Source organism: Protopterus annectens, chromosome 15.part0, assembly GCF_019279795.1.
Source record: "Protopterus annectens isolate FY-2018-M chromosome 15.part0, PAN1.0, whole genome shotgun sequence".
Taxonomy (NCBI): domain Eukaryota; kingdom Metazoa; phylum Chordata; order Ceratodontiformes; family Protopteridae; genus Protopterus; species Protopterus annectens.
Window position 1 is genome coordinate 66,143,582 of NC_056749.1, and position 19,766 is coordinate 66,163,347.

Genomic DNA, 19,766 nt, shown 5'->3' on the forward strand with positions numbered 1-19,766 from the left:
TTTTACTACTGCCTAGTAGGCTATTGCAGTACATTTAATAGATGCTGAAACTAATCCTAATATTTTTGCAGGGGGCTGTTTCAGAGGAGGAGGAGGTCTGTAGGGACACAGAAAGCTTGAGCATATTCAATATGGAATACAAACTCTATCAAAATGCTGTGCAATTTTTTTATGGATACTCTCGGAGGTCATAGCAATGATATTTACATTTTATTCACTGCTGTTGTTGTGTGACAGTGTGTATTGGAAAATTCCATTATGTTTTAGATTCTTAACAAAATATTTATTTAAAACATTTAGAACAAAAATACCAGTTACTAATATAACATTTCATGTATGCAAGTATATACTTGGCTACAGATTCCTTGTTTCAGCCTTCTGTACCCTAAATTTGAAAGCTGTTCCTTTTCTTATTGTGTGTGAGTTGTGCTTTGTTATTATACTGATTAGGGAATGAGTTTCATCAAGTAGACACCCTCATACTAATGCATGCCTGTTTCTTGTTCATGTTAGCAGCCAATATAAAATTGTACAGTCTTTTTCCTGACTTATGTTGGCTGTGTACAGCCCAATTCACTGGCCCACTGTAAAGGCTTCAGCTGACCAGGTTCACCAGATCACCATATAATAATTAACTACTTCCTCAGCCTTGACACCTGAGTGAGCTAAGATCCAGTCTTTCCTGTCTCTCTACAGAACAATGATGTGTGATGCCCTTTTACTTGTTTTGTGATGTTAGCAGTAAGCCTGTTCTATTGTGTGATGCCCTTTTACTTGTTTTGTGATGTTTGCAGTAAGCCCGTTGTATTGTGTGATGCCCCTTTACTTGTTTTGTGATGTTCGCAGTAAGCCCGTTGTATTGTGTGATGCCCTTTTACTTGTTTTGTGATGTTTGCAGTAAGCTTGCTGTATTGTGTGATGCCCTTTGTATGGTGTGATGTCCTTTTACTTGTTTTGTGATGTTCGCAGTAAGCCCATTGTATTGTGTGATGCCCTTTTACTTGTTTTGTGATGTTAGCAGTAAGCCCGTTATATTGTGTGATGCCCTTTTACTTGTTTTGTGATGTTTGCAGTAAGCCCATTGTATTGTGTGATGCCCTTTTACTTGTTTTGTGATGTTAGCAGTAAGCCTGTTCTATTGTGTGATGCCCTTTGTATGGTGTGATGTCCTTTTACTTGTTTTGTGATGTTCGCAGTAAGCCCATTGTATTTTGTGATGCCCTTTTACTTGTTTTGTGATGTTTGCAGAAAGCCCATTGTATTGTGTGATGTACTTTTACTTGTTTTGTGATGTTTGCAGTAAGCCCATTGTATTGTGTGATGCACTTTTACTTGTTTTGTGATGTTCGCAGTAAGCCCATTGTATTTTGTGATGCCCTTTAACTTGTTTTGAAGCGATAAAATGTAGAGGCTCGCCAAAGGTCTGGTTAGCATAAATCACAGTCCAAATGAAAAACAAAATACTACAGACCACCACTATATCCCAAAATTTAATAATGCTGAAAACAAATGTCCACAAACAACAAAAAAATAAAATAAGTAAAACAGCAGTATAAAATTGTCCAGTCCTTAGCGCTTTCGGGTACTAACCCTTCTTCAGATAATTAACAAGTTACCTTAGAAAATATTTAAACACAGCAACAGCCAATCAATGCTCAATAAAATACCAACCTATTTTTCAGGGCGGGTTTCATTGGAACTACCTCACTGAGGTCAGGGAACTTGTGTGCCATCAGTTCTAAGATCCATCTAGTCTCCACTAACTCAGTCTGGTTCTTTATATCCCCACCTCTAAAATTCCTGTTCATATTCCAAATAGCCCTAAACTTAAACCCATGTCTCTCATTCTGTTCAATGTGCCTATACAAAGCATTGTGGGGCTTCCTGGTTCTAATAGAAGGTAGATGTTGTAATATTCTTACTTTAAACATGCAGTTAGTTTTCCCCACATAAAAACTTGTGCATGGCTGACATTCCGCTAAGTAGACCACATCTGTTGTCCTACATGTAGCCCTGGTCTTAAAACAAAACTCCTTATCCATAACAGGGTGAACATACCCCACTGCTCTATTGATAGCGCCACAGGCCTTACACATTCCACAGGGTACAGTTCCTTCCCTGCTTATAACATGTTTTATTTTATGTTCATTCTCACAAACCAAGATGTCTTTTAAATTTCTATTTCTCCTAAAACCAAAAAATGGCCTATCCCCTACTAAACCCTTCAAACTGTCATCATTACTTAATATGCTCCAGTTCTTCCCAATATTGCACACACTCCATGTATGTTGTTACTATAAGTGAGCATAATCCTGGTATTTTGTGGTTTATAACAGGGGTGTGTGTAGCATCCAGTACCTGCCTCTCATTCTGGCACCTCAACCAGGGTCTCATCTTACTTTCCTATGAAACCCTCTCTGTTCTAATACACCTTTAAAAAATTGTTTATTATATCCTCTACCCATGAAGAATCCTTCTAAACTTTCAACCTCCTCCTCAAAAACTGTATCCTCAGTACAAACCCTAGATACCCTACATAGTTGCCCCTTCACTATATTCTCAAAGGCAAACCTCGGATGCATACTATCATATCTCAGTATACTGTTTTTCCAACCGTTTTTCCTATATAAACTAGTCAAAAGATCAGAGTGATGTTTGCAGTAAGCCCTTTGTATTGTGTGATGCCTTTTTACTTGTTTTGTGATGTTCGCAGTAAGCCCGTTGTATTGTGTGATGCCCTTTTACTTCTTTTGTGATGTTCGCAGTAAGCCCATTGTATTGTGTGATGCACTTTAACTTGCTTTGTGATGTTCGCAGTAAGCCCTTTGTATAGTGTGATGCCCTTTTACTTGTTTTGTGATGTTCGCAGTAAGCCCGTTGTATTGTGTGATGACCTTTTACTTGTTTTGTGATGTTCGCAGTAAGCCCTTTGTATTGTGTGATGCCCTTTTACTTGTTTTGTGATGTTCGCAGTAAGCCCGTTGTATTGTGTGATGCACTTTAACTTGTTTTGTGATGTTCGCAGTAAGCCCGCTGTATTGTTTGATGCCCTTTAACTTGTTTTGTGATGTTCGCAGTAAGCCCGTTGTATTGTGTGATGCCCTTTTACTTGTTTTGTGATGTTCGCAGTAAGCCCGTTGTATTGTGTGATGCACTTTAACTTGTATTGTGATGTTTGCAGTAAGCCCGTTGTATTGTGTGATGCACTTTAACTTATTTTGTGATGTTTGCAGTAAGCCCGTTGTATTGTGTGATGCCCTTTTACTTGTTTTGTGATGTTCGCAGTAAGCCCGTTGTATTGTGTGATGCACTTTAACTTGTTTTGTGATGTTCGCAGTAAGCCCGTTGTATTGTGTGATGCCCTTTAACTTGTTTTGTGATGTTCGCAGTAAGCCCGTTGTATTGTGTGATGCACTTTAACTTGTTTTGTGATGTTCGCAGTAAGCCCGTTGTATTGTGTGATGCCCTTTTACTTGTTTTGTGATGTTTGCATTAAGCCCTTTGTATTGTGTGATGCCCTTTAACTTGTTTTGTGATGTTCGCAGTAAGCCCGTTGTATTGTGTGATGCCCTTTTACTTGTTTTGTGATGTTCGCAGTAAGCCTGTTGTATTGTGTGATGCCCTTTTACTTGTTTTGTGATGTTCGCAGTAAGCCCTTTGTATTGTGTGATGCCCTTTAACTTGTTTTGCGATGTTCGCAGTAAGCCCGTTGTATTGTGTGATGCCCTTTTACTTGTTTTGTGATGTTCGCAGTAAGCCCGTTGTATTGTGTGATGCACTTTAACTTGTTTTGTGATGTTTGCAGTAAGCCCGTTGTATTATGTGATGCACTTTAACTTGTTTTGTGATGTTTGCAGTAAGCCCGTTGTATTGTGTGATGCCCTTTTACTTGTTTTGTGATGTTCGCAGTAAGCCTGTTGTATTGTGTGATGCACTTTAACTTGTTTTGTGATGTTCGCAGTAAGTCCGTTGTATTGTGTGATGCCCTTTTACTTGTTTTGTGATGTTCGCAGTAAGTCCGTTGTATCGTGTGATACACTTTAACTTGTTTTGTGATGTTCGCAGTAAGCCCTTTGTATTGTGTGATGCCCTTTTACTTCTTTTGTGATGTTCGCAGTAAGGCCGTTGTATTGTGTGATGCCCTTTTATTTGTTTTGTGATGTTCGCAGTAAGCCCGTTGTATTGTGTGATGCACTTTAACTTGTTTTGTGATGTTCGCAGTAAGCCCTTTGTATTGTGTGATGCCCTTTTACTTGTTTTGTGATGTTTGCAGTAAGCCCGTTGTATTGTGTGATGCCCTTTTACTTGTTTTGTGATGTTCGCAGTAAGCCCGTTGTATTGTGTGATGCCCTTTTACTTGTTTTGTGATGTTCGCAGTAAGCCCGTTGTATTGTGTGATGCACTTTATCTTGTTTTGTAATGTTCGCAGTAAGCCCTTTGTATTGTGTGATGCCCTTTTACTTGTTTTGTGATGTTCGCAGTAAGCCCGTTGTATTGGGTGATGTAATTTTACTTGTTTTGTGATGTTCGCAGTAAGCCCGTTGTATTGTGTGATGCACTTTAACTTGTTTTGTGATGTTCGCAGTAAGCCCTTTGTATTGTGTGATGCCCTTTAACTTGTTTTGTGATGTTCGTAGTAAGCCCGTTGTATTGTGTGATGCCCTTTTACTTGTTTTGTGATGTTTGCATTAAGCCCTTTGTATTGTGTGATGCCCTTTAACTTGTTTTGTGATGTTCGCAGTAAGCCCGTTGTATTGTGTGATGCCCTTTTACTTGTTTTGTGATGTTCGCAGTAAGCCCGTTCTATTGTGTGATGCCCTTTTACTTGTTTTGTGATGTTCGCAGTAAGCCCTTTGTATTGTGTGATGCCCTTTAACTTGTTTTGCGATGTTCGCAGTAAGCCCGTTGTATTGTGTGATGCCCTTTTACTTGTTTTGTGATGTTCGCAGTAAGCCCGTTGTATTGTGTGATGCCCTTTTACTTGTTTTTTGATGTTCGCAGTAAGCCCGTTGTATTGTGTGATGCCCTTTTACTTGTTTTGTGATTTTCGCAGTAAGCCCTTTGTATTGTCTGATGCTTTTTAACTTGTTTTGTGATGTTCGCAGTAAGCCAGTTGTATTGTGTGATGCCCTTTAACTTGTTTTGTGATGTTCGCAGTAAGCCCTTTGTATTGTGTGATGCCCTTTAACTTGTTTTGTGATGTTCGTAGTAAGCCCGTTGTATTGTGTGATGCCCTTTTACTTGTTTTGTGATGTTTGCATTAAGCCCTTTGTATTGTGTGATGCCCTTTAACTTGTTTTGTGATGTTCGCAGTAAGCCCGTTTATTGTGTGATGCCCTTTTACTTGTTTTGTGATGTTCGCAGTAAGCCCGTTCTATTGTGTGATGCCCTTTTACTTGTTTTGTGATGTTCGCAGTAAGCCCTTTGTATTGTGTGATGCCCTTTAACTTGTTTTGCGATGTTCGCAGTAAGCCCGTTGTATTGTGTGATGCCCTTTTACTTGTTTTGTGATGTTCGCAGTAAGCCCGTTGTATTGTGTGATGCCCTTTTACTTGTTTTTTGATGTTCGCAGTAAGCCCGTTGTATTGTGTGATGCCCTTTTACTTGTTTTGTGATGTTCGCAGTAAGCCCTTTGTATTGTGTGATGCTTTTTAACTTGTTTTGTGATGTTCGCAGTAAGCCCGTTGTATTGTGTGATGCCCTTTTACTTGTTTTGTGATGTTCGCATTAAGCCCTTTGTATTGTGTGATGCCCTTTAACTTGTTTTGTGATGTTCACAGTAAGCCCGTTGTATTGTGTGATGCCCTTGTACTTGTTTTGTGATGTTCGCAGTAAGCCCTTTGTATTGTGTGATGCCCTTTTACTTGTTTTGTGATGTTTGCAGTAAGCCCGTTGTATTGTGTGATGCCCTTTTACTTGTTTTGTGATGTTCGCAGTAAGCCCGTTGTATTGTGTGATGCACTTGTACTTGTTTTGTGATGTTCGCAGTAAGCCCGTTGTATTGTGTGATGCACTTTAACTTGTTTTGTGATGTTCGCAGTAAGCCCGTTGTATTGTGTGATGCACTTGTACTTGTTATGTGATGTTCGCAGTAAGCCCGTTGTATTGTGTGATGCACTTGTACTTGTTTTGTGATGTTCGCAGTAAGCCCGTTGTATTGTGTGATGCACTTGTACTTGTTTTGTGATGTTCGCAGTAAACCCGTTGTATTGTGTGATGCACTTTAACTTGTTTTGTGAGGTTCGCAGTAAGCCCGTTGTATTGTGTGATGCACTTGTACTTGTTTTGTGATGTTCGCAGTAAGCCCGTTGTATTGTGTGATGCAGTTTAACTTGTTTTGTGATGTTTGCAGTAAGCCCATTGTATTGTGTGATGCATTTTAACTTATTTTGTGATGTTCGCAGTAAGCCCGTTGTATTGTGTGACGCACCTGTACTTGTTTTGTGATGTTCGCAGTAAGCCTGTTCTATTGTGTGACGCACTTTTACTTGTTTTGTGATGTTCACAGTAAGCCCTTTGTATTGTGTGATGCCCTTTTACTTGTTTTGTGATGTTCGCAGTAAGCCCGTTGTATTGTGTGATGCCCTTTTACTTGTTTTGTTATGTTCGCAGTAAGCCTGTTGTATTGTGTGATGCCCTTTAACTTGTTTTGTGATGTTCGCAGTAAGCCCGTTGTATTGTGTGATGCACTTTAACTTGTTTTGTGATGTTCCCAGTAAGCCCTTTGTATTGTGTGATGCCCTTTGACTTGTTTTGTGATGTTCGCAGTAAGCCCGTTGTATTGTGTGATGCCCTTTTACTTGTTTTGTGATGTTCGCAGTAAGCCCGTTGTATTGTGTGATGCCTTTTAACTTGTTTTGCGATGTTCGCAGTATGCCCGTTGTATTGTGTGATGCACTTTAACTTGTTTTGTGATGTTCGCAGTAAGCCCTTTGTATTGTGTGATGCCCTTTTACTTGTTTTGTGATGTTCGCAGTAAGCCCGTTGTATTGTGTGATGCCCTTTTACTTGTTTTGTGATGTTCGCAGTAAGCCCGTTGTATTGTGTGATGCCCTTTTACTTGTTTTGTGATGTTCGCAGTAAGCCCGTTGTATTGTGTGATGCCCTTTTACTTGTTTTGTGATGTTCGCAGTAAGCCCGTTGTTATGTGTGATGCTCTTTTACTTGTTTTGTGATGTTCACAGTAAGCCCGTTGTATTGTGTGATGCCCTTTTACTTGTTTTGTGATGTTCGCAGTAAGCCCGCTGTATTTTCTTTATCGTCTGATGGTTCTTCATAACTGATATCTTTATGTTATAGTAGTGTTGAGTAAATACCATGCCTGTGGTATCACCATACCGAGATCACCTTCCTCAGATACATTTCCAGGTAAGGTTTTACCTGGTTTATGCACTTATCTATTATTATTGCATCCAAACCATGTACCATTGGGTCTATATCCCATTATCGAAATTCCAAAATATTGAACACCATAAGCTCGACCTTGGAATCTCGAAATGTGATATACTCGAACTCTCAGAACAGCAAATTTTTTCCAAGGGAAAAAATTTGCTGTTCCGAGAAAACACACACACAGCACAAGCACACCAAAATACATAATCCACACATACACACTTTACAAAACCCTACAATAAACCGTACATACACTACTAGCTATCCACTTACCTTAACCCAACCCTAACCATAAGGTCCCTAACTAATGCACACTCACCATACCTCTCAACCTGGAAAAATCAAAAATCTGGACAATGTCATTGAAAAAGAGGTACAAATCTGTACACTGATTAACATAACATAAAATTTGCATACATAATTATGTAACCCCGCCCACTCCAGTGGAGTTGTGGGATACCAACTTTCAAATGCAAAATGAAGAACAGACAACAAATATATGGCACCACAGTCCCCCTGCAACCATTCCAGTGTCCCATTACCTGTCTATTTCGCCCCATTTACGATAAACACTAATGCCTGCATACTGCTTTACTTCTACAATGGTTATTTGGATTTTATTTTTACATTTTATAGCACAATGCACAAACACTAAGACATCTGCTAAACAAAGCAATACTGTCTCACAATTAAAATAGACTTGGCATTAAAACTTCTCTGCCATTGAAACTCGCATTCATTGAAACAGCATTGAAACCCACACACCATATCCAAAGAAAATGCATCTGATCAGTGGTGGATAAAAATTACCTTTGGGCTGTTTTCAAATCATTGGCCCCTTGCACACAAAACAAGAAACATACATGTGTTCTTTGATACACCTTCCTGACTTTATTAAATTATATTTCTTGTATAATACAGCAGCACACTTGTTAGACAAAGCAAATTTTAAAATGTATTGTTTGAACATTTTTCCAGTAGGCAATGAAACAAAATGCATGAACCAATAATGACAAAACTGTCCAGTTTAGAACATGTCCATCGTAAAAGTTTACTTCCATACCCACACACAATATATATATATATATATATATATATATATATATATATATATATATATATGTATAAATAGAATGACAGTAGTACAAGCCATAGGCATCTTGCCCAGCTTGTTGCACTTATTTTCAATTTCAGTTTTTTTTTTTGGGTGGGGGGGGCAAACATTTTACTTTAATCAAGTCTAGAACCCAAGACCCTGTATACTACAGTCAGAGCAACGTACCACCATGCCATTGCCAAATCAGCAATTTCCTGAAAGATAGGAAGACTGAAACTTAAATGGCTATCATTTAGTGAATTGAGTTCTCACTTTTCACCATAACTCTAGTCTCAACCTCTTAGCACAAAAAAAAAAAAACTGGACAAAGCCAATAATGGGGGAAATACAGACCCAAAATAGGGACACATTTTAAAGACTGATCTTATAAACTTAGAAAATTGCTAGAATAAAATGTTTTGTGTTACCATTTAGTTTCTGAAGAATATGAAGTCTGAAATTCAAATGTCTGTCATTATTTAGTGAACTCAATCCTACAGTGATTTGCCACAAATCCTTAAAACCACAGATTTTATGAGGAACAGATCAAAGATATGAGGCTTTAATTCACAAGTGGTGGTGGCGGCTAGGGAGTTTAGGCTCTTTTTACCCTGTACCCAAGGTACAGGGTTTGAGCCTAAGTATCTCTAGCCACCAGGTGTATTGATTGGGGGCATTTTCACTCACACACACACACACACACACACACACACACACACACACACACACACACACACACACACACTTATTATAATAAAGCATATGTACCTGGAGGTGATAAAGAAATCAACCTTAGATGAATAATACAGGTTCACAGTTTTTATGAGAAAAACTCATCTTGGTAATACATTATTCTACCTTATGTGGCTCCTGATTAACATATAAAAATCTAGGTATTCATGTTCACTTCACGCAAACAGCCGCACATTCGTTACATTCAAATGCACTGTCACATCGAAGTTTCTATTCTCATTCAAAAATGGAGTACATTTGTGCCGGTCTGTAAAATTCTTATCAAAACACTTACATCATTCTATCTTGAATCTACAGCAACACTTTACTTTACCAGCATCACAATATATAATATTAGTACAGCTGTGTCAATGGAAAAGTACTGGAAAACATTCAAATGCACACAGCATTTGTACCTTTTATGCCATCGAAATCCACTTCCCATTCACATTTAAACAAAGCAATTTACCCAATAGAAACACTCTTTATGTATTATACAGTTTAAAGTTACATAAATAAAAGATACGCATTAGCTTACCACTTCAGTAACTGTTAGAGACTTACTGATATTCATATCAGCTGCTCGTTGAATTGCTAGCACTTCCCGACCCTTCATTCAGCTGCTCGTTCAAGTAATTCTTCAAAGAATTAAAAAAAAATAAAATAACTCCCGGCCCACTTGCAGATCTAATCTGTTCGCTAATCCTTGGACCCTGCTAGAGCCAATGCTCATTTGAATAACCGCAAATCATTTGAAAAACTGTTTCCTGCTGCTCGCACTCACAGATCAATTGCGGAAATGAAAATTTGTGCAATGGAGCCCTTGAGCTCAGTTCCGACAGGCTGGTAGCCCAGATGGAGCTGACGTCATCACGCACGTAATGACATCAGCCCAAAAGTAAACGGAGAAAAAAAATAAAAATAAAAACTTGGGAAAAGTCGGAAATGAAGGCGTGCCACTCGGGAATCGTGGCACCCCATTATCTGGACCCCAAAACTCTGTAAAAACTGAGCAATTCGGTACAGTTGGGAGGTATGACACTCACCTTACCCGCTCCCTAACCATAAGGTCCCTAACTATCACACACTCACCTTACTTCGGTCTGTTCGCACACTTACCTTAACCCAGACCGTCACCTTCGCACCACAGTCAAGAAAATAGGTTAGCCACAGAAACGGCCCACCAACTTTCCCTAGGAACATATTCAGTGTTCTGCAGCTTTGCTATTTCAAGCGTTGCTGAATAGTGGTCAATATTAGAACATTCGATGTTTTAACACTTCGATGTTCTAATATAGACCCATGCTGTTATGCTTGGTGTTGCCAAACAGGAGGCTACTTAACGTAATGACTACAGCTCTGTAAAGAACTGCTAGTTTTTATGTTAGCTAGTTAGTTAAATTGGACTATAATATGTAATATATAATATAATCTGCAAATATTCATCTTGACTAGATGGTTCACAGTAGATATTTATTAATTATAAAGTTACTGCTTCTTTCATTTTTAGTGTTAAGTAGATTGTAAATGCTGTTCTTGTCATTTAGTTCTGCTGTGTTCCTGTACTCTCATGTCAGTTTTACTATTTGTATGAATTAAGGATTTGCTTATGCTTAATTCTAGCATAATATGAGTGCAGTGAGGTAGCTGAGGGAATAGTGTTGCCTCTTGGAACTGTTTGAAGGAGAAGGTGGATGACGTGGAACTATCTCAGGAAACAGGGGTTTATTACAGAGCTATTTGTGGGAATAAGTGTCTGTTTTGGAACTATCTGAAGGCTTGGGATATGTTGTGGAACTATCCGAAAACTACGGATATGTTATATGATTAACTAAAGGCTTGGAGTATATTATTGGACTGTCTAAAGGAATAGGGGTATGTTAATGAACTATCTGATGTATTAATTGAAGCCTTTGGGTATGTTATGGAACTGTTTGAAGGAATAGATGTATCTTATGGGACTAACTGAAGGATTCATGGTACCTTATAGAGCTATTTGAAAGAAAAGCTGGTGTAAAAAGTGAATGTTATGCAGCTATCTGTAGGAACAGGTGCATGCTATGGGGTTATGTGAAGAACTGGGATACATTACAGAATTATCTGTGGGAATGTGATATGGTATGAAACTCTTTGAGAAACTAGGAATTAGGGGTATGTTATCTGAGGGTGTAAAGATCATCATCTTCTCTCGGCTGTTCCCGTTTGGGGTTGCCACAACGGATCATCTGTTTTCATTTCTTCTTGTCCTCTGCATCTTGCTCTGTCACACCAACCACCAGCATGTCCTCTCTCACCACATCCATAAACCTTATCTTAGGCATTCATCTTTTACTGTTACCTGGTAGCTTCATCCTTAGCATCTTTTTCCCAATATACTCAGCATCTCTCCTCAGCACATGTCCAAACCAAAATAATCTTGCCTCTCTGGCTTTGTCTCCAAACCTTCTAACCTGGGCTGACCGTCTAATATACTTATTCCTAATTCTGTCCATCCTCGTCACACCCAGTGCAAATCTTAACATCTTTAACCCTGCCACATCCAGCTCTAACTCCTGCCTTTTTGTCAATGCCACTCTCTCCAACCCATATAACATAGCTGGTCTTACTACCCTCTTGTAGACCTTCCCTTTCACTCTTACTGGTACTCGTCTGTCACAAATCACTCCTGACACTCTTCTCCACCCACTCCATCCTGCCTGTACTCTCTTCTTCACTTCTCTTCCGCATTCACCATTACTCTGAACTATTGATCCCAAGTATTTAAACTCATCCACCTTTGCCACCTCTTCTCTCTGCATCCTCACCATTCCTCTATCCTCCCTCTCATTCACACACATATATTCTGTCTTAGTCCTGCTGACCTTCATACCTCTTCTCTCTAGAGCATATCTCCACCTCTCCAAGGTCTCCTCCACCTGTTCCATACTCTCACTACAGATCACAATGTCATCTGCAAACATCATAGTCCACGGGGACTCCTGTCTGATCTTGTCTGTCAACCTGTCCATCACAATTGCAAATAAGAAAGGGCTCAGAGCTGATCCTTGATATAATCCTACCTCCACTTTAAACGCATCTGTCACTCCCACCACAGACATCACCACTGTCACATTACCCTCGTACATATCCTGTACCACTCTTACATACTTCTCTGCCACTCCTGACTTCCTCATACAATACCACAACTCCTCTCTAGGCACCCTGTCATATGCTTTCTCTAAGTCTACAAAAACACAATGCAACTCCTTCTGATCTTCTCTGTACTTCTCCATCAACACTCTCAGAGCAAAGATCGCATCTGTAATGCTCTTTCCTGGCATGAAACCATACTGCTGATCACTAATCATGACATCCCTTCTTAACCTAGTTTCCACTACTCTTTCCCATAACTTCATGCTGTGACTGATCAATTTAATCCCTCTGTAGTTACTACAGCTCTGCACATCACCCTTATTCTTAAAAATCGGTACCAAAACACTTTTTCTCCATTCCTCAGGCATCCTCTCACTTTCCAAAATTTCATTAAACAATCTGGCTAAAAACTCCACTGCCATTTCACCTAAACACCTCCATGCTTCCAAAGGTATGTCATCTGGACCAACAGCCTTTCCATTCTTCATCCTCTTCATAGCTATCCTTACTTCCTCCTTGCTAATCCATTGTACTTCATGATTCACTATCCCTACATCATCCAACCTTCTCTCCCTCTCATTCTCTTCATTCATCAACCCCTCAAAGTACTCTTTCCATCAGCTCAGCACACTCTCCTCGCTTGTAAGTATGTTTCCCTCATTATCCTTAATCACCTTTACCTGCTGCACATCTTTCCGAGCTCGGTCCCTCTGTCTAGCCAATCAGTACAGGTCCTTTTCACCCTCCTTAGTGTCCAACCTTTCATACAACTCTTCATACGCCTTATCCTTAGCCTTTGCTACCTCTCTCTTTGCCATGCACCTCATCTCCTTATACTCCTGTCTACTTTCTTCATCTCTGTGACAATCTCAATTCTTCTTTGCCAACCTCTTTCTCTGTATACTCTCCTGTACTTCCTCATTCCACCACCAGGTCTCCTCGTCATCCTTCCTCTGTCCAGATGTCACACCAAGCACCTTCCTAGCAGTCACCCTTACTAGCTCTGCTGTAGTTACCCAGCTATTTGGTAACTCTTCATTGCCACCTAGTGCATGTCTTAACTCTTCCCTGAACTCCACCTCACAATTACCCTTTTTCAATTTCCACCATTTGATCCTTGGTGCTGTCTTCACACTCCTCCTCCTCCTCTTCTTGATCATCAACATCATCTTACAAACCACCATCCTATGCTGCCTAATTACACTTTCCCTGGTCACCACTTTACAGTCTCCAATATCCTTCAAACTGGCCCTCCTACATAAGATATAATCCACCTGTGTGCATCTTCATCCACCCTATGCTCCTCCCTCTTGTTCAAATACGTATTCACCACAGCCACGTCCATCCTTTTCGCAAAATCCACTACCATCTGACCTTCTGCATTCCTTTGTTAAACACCATACCTACCCATCACTTCCTCATCCCCTCTGTTCCCTTCACCAACATGCCCAGTGAAATCTGCTCCAATCACCACTCTCTCACCCTTGGGAACAGTCAACACCACTTCATCCAACTCACTCCAACATTTTTCTTTCTCATCCATCACACACCCAACTTGTGGAGCATATGCACTAACAACATTCATCACTACACCATCAATTTCCAGCTTCATAAGCATCACTCTATCCAACACTCTTTTCACCTCCAAAACACTCTTAGCATACTGTTCGTTCAGGATAAGTCCTACACCATTTCTCCTCCCATCCACACCATGATAAAACAGGGTGTAAACATATGTTGCAGAATTATCTCTGACAATAAGGCTACATTACAGACAAATTTGTGAGAGGAGGGCAGAGTGTGATGAAGATTGCAGCTATTCTCGGCACAAGGTGTTAGGAGGCATAATCATCACTATAGAAGAGGTGCCAATAGATCCCTGCAAAAATTATGTGCAATCATTTCCGCAACCACATCTGAATTATCAGAGAGCTCATGACTGGCCTGTGTCAAGCTACCACAATCCCGTTACCAATAAACTGGTACTTAGACAATAATCAGTCTCTAACTGAACAATTAATCATGCACTGCACAGCTTTACAGAGTAAGATACCAAAGAAGTAGCAATTCATCTTTATTTGTGCACAGAGATGTTTGAACATTAAATTAAGACTAAACACTTAGTTTCTTGAACAATTAACTGAAATTTTGTCCAAAATTGTCTTAACATTGTACACTCATAAAACCATGCTGCCAATCAGCCTTGAATTTCATGTTACATCTCAAAAAGTAGCATTGTTCTTTACATCTCAAAAAGTAGCATTGTTCTTTACATCTCAAAATGCAGTATTGTTCTTTTTATATGTCATTGCTCTTCTTTAAGGAGTAAGAAATGTTCTGTGGATAAATTTCCATGAGAAACTTTTCCAAAACAAAGATAGTGTTTGGGCTGAACCTAATACCAAAATCTTACTTATGTCGGAACATTTTGGGCAATTGGTTTTATTCAAATAATAGGGCGGCCACAGTGGTGCAGTGGTTAGCGTTCCCACCTCACAGCAAGAGGTTCTCCGGTTCAATTCTTGGCTGGGGTGCCTTCTGTGTAGAGTCTGCATGTCCTCCCTGTGGTTACGTGGATTTCCTCCGGGTCCTCCAGTTTCCTCCCACATTCTAAAGACATGCAGTAGGTGGATTGGACGCTCTAAATTGGCTGTGTGTGTGTGTGTGTGTGTGTGTGTGTGTGTGTGTGTGTGTGTGTGTGTGTGTGTGTGTGTGTGTGTGTGTGTGTGTGTGTGTGTGTGTGTGTGTGTGCCTTCTGTGGAAGGTTGGGTGCTGGGCTGGGAACTCAACACCGTAAAACTCCACTGCTAATCAAGAGCAGACAGGTGATCTGCTGTGGCAACCCCTAACTGGGAAAAGCCAAAAGAAGAAGAAGAAGGTTTAATTCAAATAATGTCCATAAGAGTTTGGTGCAGATGATTCTTATGACAGCATGATGCCGTAGTTTAATAACTTGGATAGATCTTTACTTCCATTGTGGTTATTTTAGTGTCTCTGTGGATAAAAAGTTGTCTAATGCTCTCAGATCATATAAATATGGTTCTTTTAAAACTATTAAACCAATTTAATAAATCATTAAAATTTTGTTCCATCATTTTAGTAATAATATAGCCTTTAATGAGTCCCATGTAAAGGGCAGTGGTTTTTAATATCTCTATTTAGAGTTTACCAAAATAAGACTAGACATATGCATAATTATAATATTTCAGTTTTAATTTGATTCCTTAAATGTTTTAACATTGCACAGACCATTATGTATTATATTTCATTTTACAATGTAGGTTCCATCCAGTCAGTACAGATGTCCTGGTATAAGACTGTATAATTTGAAAAGCTATTCCTTCATCCATCCTCTTATCATCTGATATGAGGCTGAAAAGGAATTATTGGTTTACTCCAATACCAAAGTAAAGTTATAAACATGTTATTTACTTTAATAGAAGATTTATTTAGCATTAAAGATGTAGTTTGACTTATATGTAGAGTATGTGACAAATACTACTAGACTAGTATTATTTATGTTTTAGACAATGTAATTTTTTTAGATTTGTATTTGTATTAAATTTTAAAGACAGTTTCAAAATATTTTAATAGAAGATCTATTTGTACTATGGATGCATTAAAAGGGTAATGTTAATAATGCAGCATCTGCAAATAGCAATATTTTTAAATTGTAGTCACTGTCAGCTTTGAAATCTCTTATATCTTTATTTTGCCTGATTGAGTTTGCTAAGGGTTCCATCATTAAAGCAAATAAAACAGATGAAAAGGGCAACTTTGTTTAGTTCCTTTTGTTACTGTTATTGCATTGGAGATAGACTCCTGCATTAATCTACCCTAATGAATTTTTGTAGAATACATTTATTAATTTTATATAAGAATCTAGAAAACCAAATGATCCCAAGACCTTAAATAAGTACTTCCAACTTAGAAACTCAATGCCCTTTCAATATCTATATACTGATTACTGTCAAATTCTTACGATTAATATTTGCATAATCTATTAATTATATTATTCTTTTAATACTATCTTATGCTTGTTTTCTAATAATAAACATAGTTTTATTCTCATCTATTAGGGTTGGCAGCATTATGTTTAATCTATTAGAAGCTGTTAATAGGCTAGATAATATGACATACAACAGAATGTAAAACAATTTACACATACATTTATATAGGCATTGGTGGTAACAGAGTTGTAGAAATAGCACTGGACTGAATTTTCATTTAGGGATACATCATTTTGAATTTTCAGGTAGGTATAGTTAATTTCATTACTGACAAAGCAAATGAGTTCACACTTTATTTCCAAATAAGCATTTCAAATAAATATAATAAGTGCTGAATCAGTATGAAGCCAGTGGATGGAAGATCATTCTTTACTTTTAGGTCTACATTCTATCCCTCATCTCTGAAGCACTTACAGGCATGATATTTTTTCAGATATTTATTTAGTTGTAGATTGAAGCTAGTAAGTTCATTCATGTGTTTTATTTTCTGGGAGTATTTTTAAAGAAGGCTTTTTCAGTAGTGGCTAATTTGTAAGGAGGTCTGGCTAACTGAATGCTGTCTGTATTTCTGTAATTAGTATAATTACACTCCCTATTAAAAAAATTCTGCTTTTTAAAGGTAAACATCCAGTATTAAGGAGCTGGTAAGTAAGGGTGTGAAGCAGTAGTTCATTTCTCGCTGGAATTATCGCCCCTCTACCATTCTTTATTGTAGTGCAATTGTGTTTTGTATTGTTAGCTTGGGTTGACGAAGGGTACTATTTTATTCTTAATAGTTTGTAATAATGTGGTATTAGCAACTGAGTTTGGAACAATAAGGAGCGGTCCGGTCCATATTTGATCCCAGAAATGAATACATTGATGGCTATAGAACTGGATTCTGAAGTGAGGGAATTGGATATTTCATAGGCTGTATTAAGTTCTATGGCTTGTTACTGTTTTATGTATTTTCTTTTATGCTTTACTTAATTGAGTTAAGTGTGGAAAGACTAAATGCAGCTAATTATGCAGCTCATTTGTATAACCACTTTTATGAGTGCTATTATTTTTACATCAGTATTTAGCACGTGGTTGGACTGAACGCAGTGCTAAACTGTTTTGCATCACCTTTTAAGGTATAAGTAATGTATTTCTCAATGCTCTGTGTCACATGTACTTGTAATTTGATGTTAGTGACTCTTACAGCCACAGCCATAGCAGACTTGGGTATAGGGCACTGCAGCGAATGTCCAGTGCCCCAACACAAATCAGGTTGACACCATTTGGACGACACAGACACTGGATCAACATGTGTGCTTGATCGACAAGCCCTGATTTTGAGAATCTTTGTTTTCCCCAGGGATTGAGTGAGCTTGCAGCTAGTATATATAATATTAGAGTATATGTAATTAGCAGGGCATGTGGGGGTGCAGGGGGTGCTTGCCCCCCCACAAAACATTTGCCGTTGGTTTAGTCCACTCCAGGGTAATCCCTGGAGTAGGCACAGAAAGTATCAGTATTGGTGAATTCAATTTTTGGACACTGACCTGCAAGGTGTCAGGGCACTGTACGTTCGACAGTGTCCTCTGTCCAGCAGACTTTTATATTATAAAGTAATATAACTTAAGCTTTTTGAATCCTATCCACCAGTAAAACCCTAAAGAATAAGTTAAGAAAAGAGACTTTTAAATGAAGCATATTTGGTATGACTTAGAAGTGATTCGCTGCTCGGAATAATCTGGAAGGTTTTACTCTCATTGTTTTCTTTTCTTTGTCATTCTTCTGAGTCTCAGATAATTGATTTGGAATTTGTTGTTTTTATGCTTTAGGAAAGGTTTGGTTAGGTGAATGTTACATTGTCCTTATTTTAAAACTGGCCTTTGCTCCCATTGACCAAGAGGGGGTATGACAGTCAGCAGGCAATCAGTGGTCGAGAGCTGCCTAACAGGGATTATCATGCAGACAGCCATTGGGGTGGCTCAAGAATTTTTTCATTTTTCCTCACCGTTCTTATCATGCACACACCCAGCAAGGTGCCAAGGAGTGAAGTGTAATAGGTCATCTGTGAAGGACATCCCCTCATTTTCAAAAGGGTGATTGTCTTTAAGCAGCCATGCTCCTTCTTTTGCAGTATAAGTGATGGTTCTCTCCAGTCTCCTCCAGGAAACTCTTGTCACCCTGCATGCTTCTAAGTGAGTGCAAACCCCCTCCTCCTCCTGGGAGAGGTGAGCAGCAGTGCACCCTAACTCCCCATCCCTCAGCCCACCTGGCTCCTCCAGTGATGGGGCCACTTACTGAACCCTGATTGCCTGGGTCACAGTTGGGGATCCATTTGTTTGTGCCATGGAGCCAGAATTTTAAAATACACTTTTTCCAGTTCTGTGTTTAATATGCAACTACTGATTATTGATGACAGGTTTATTACTTGTGTGTTAAATATTTACTGTTTTCAGTCATTTTATGATATATTTAAATGCTGTTTTAAGGCAACACTAGAGTTCTTTAGATAGTCTAATAATAATAATAATAAAAATAATAATAATGTGATAAAATAATTTCACATTTCAGGAGATATCTACAGCACATATTATAACTAGGAATGTATTGAAGACACATTTATTTTACCAACATGCACATCTCACCATGCTTTTATGGTTATGTAGGACATCTGTTAATATCTCCTGTAGCCGTACTGTTCTGCATTACAAAATATTAAGATTAATGCATTGTAGGCCTCTATATTAAAGGATTTATTTTATCCAGTTGTGAGCTGTAAAACAAACCACAATATAATTGCAACATGCACCAGAAGTCTGTTTTGTAAGGAGGACAAAATTCACACTGTGAAGGATGACAAAACTGTCCAAACATATAAAACACTGACTGAAGCATGGAGTTGTTGTTCTGGGTATTGTTTGTGTGATTATAATGTGAATGGTGTGTGTGTGTGTGTGTGTGTGTGTGTGTGTGTGTGTGTGTGTGTGTGTGTGTGTGTGTGTGTGTTACAAAACCCCCTCAATTTAGGAAAAACAGATTTGTATCCCTCTGTGCAGATGCTCTTCCAATCTTTTGCACCACAACTTGTCTCTACAGAACCGATTTTTAGTCCCTATACAGTATCAACATGTTGATAAATTGATATTATTGACTTAGATTTAATCATCAAAATTAATTCAGAAGTCATGTAGAATGACTTACATCATTAAACAAGCCACAAAAAAAAATCATTGTCTCCAACCTTCCTTCCCTACAGGACATTTATTCAAACAGATGCTATGGTAGAGTCTGAAAACTACTGAGGGATATACACCATCCGGCTCATGCACTGTTCAAACTCCTGCCAACAAGGACGTGCTACAGAAGCATTAGATGCAGGACATCCAGATTCCATAGCAGCTTCTTCCCATGTGCTATCAGACCGCTGA

At 38.8% G+C, this 19,766-nt stretch overlaps 1 protein-coding gene across 2 annotated transcripts in view; it reads right to left on the reverse strand.

Moving 5' to 3' along the window:
• The window catches only part of F8 (coagulation factor VIII), a 2,728,596-nt gene that overhangs the window by 909,386 nt on the left and 1,799,444 nt on the right, over window positions 1-19,766 (reverse strand). The gene's annotated exons all lie outside the window — the stretch shown is intronic.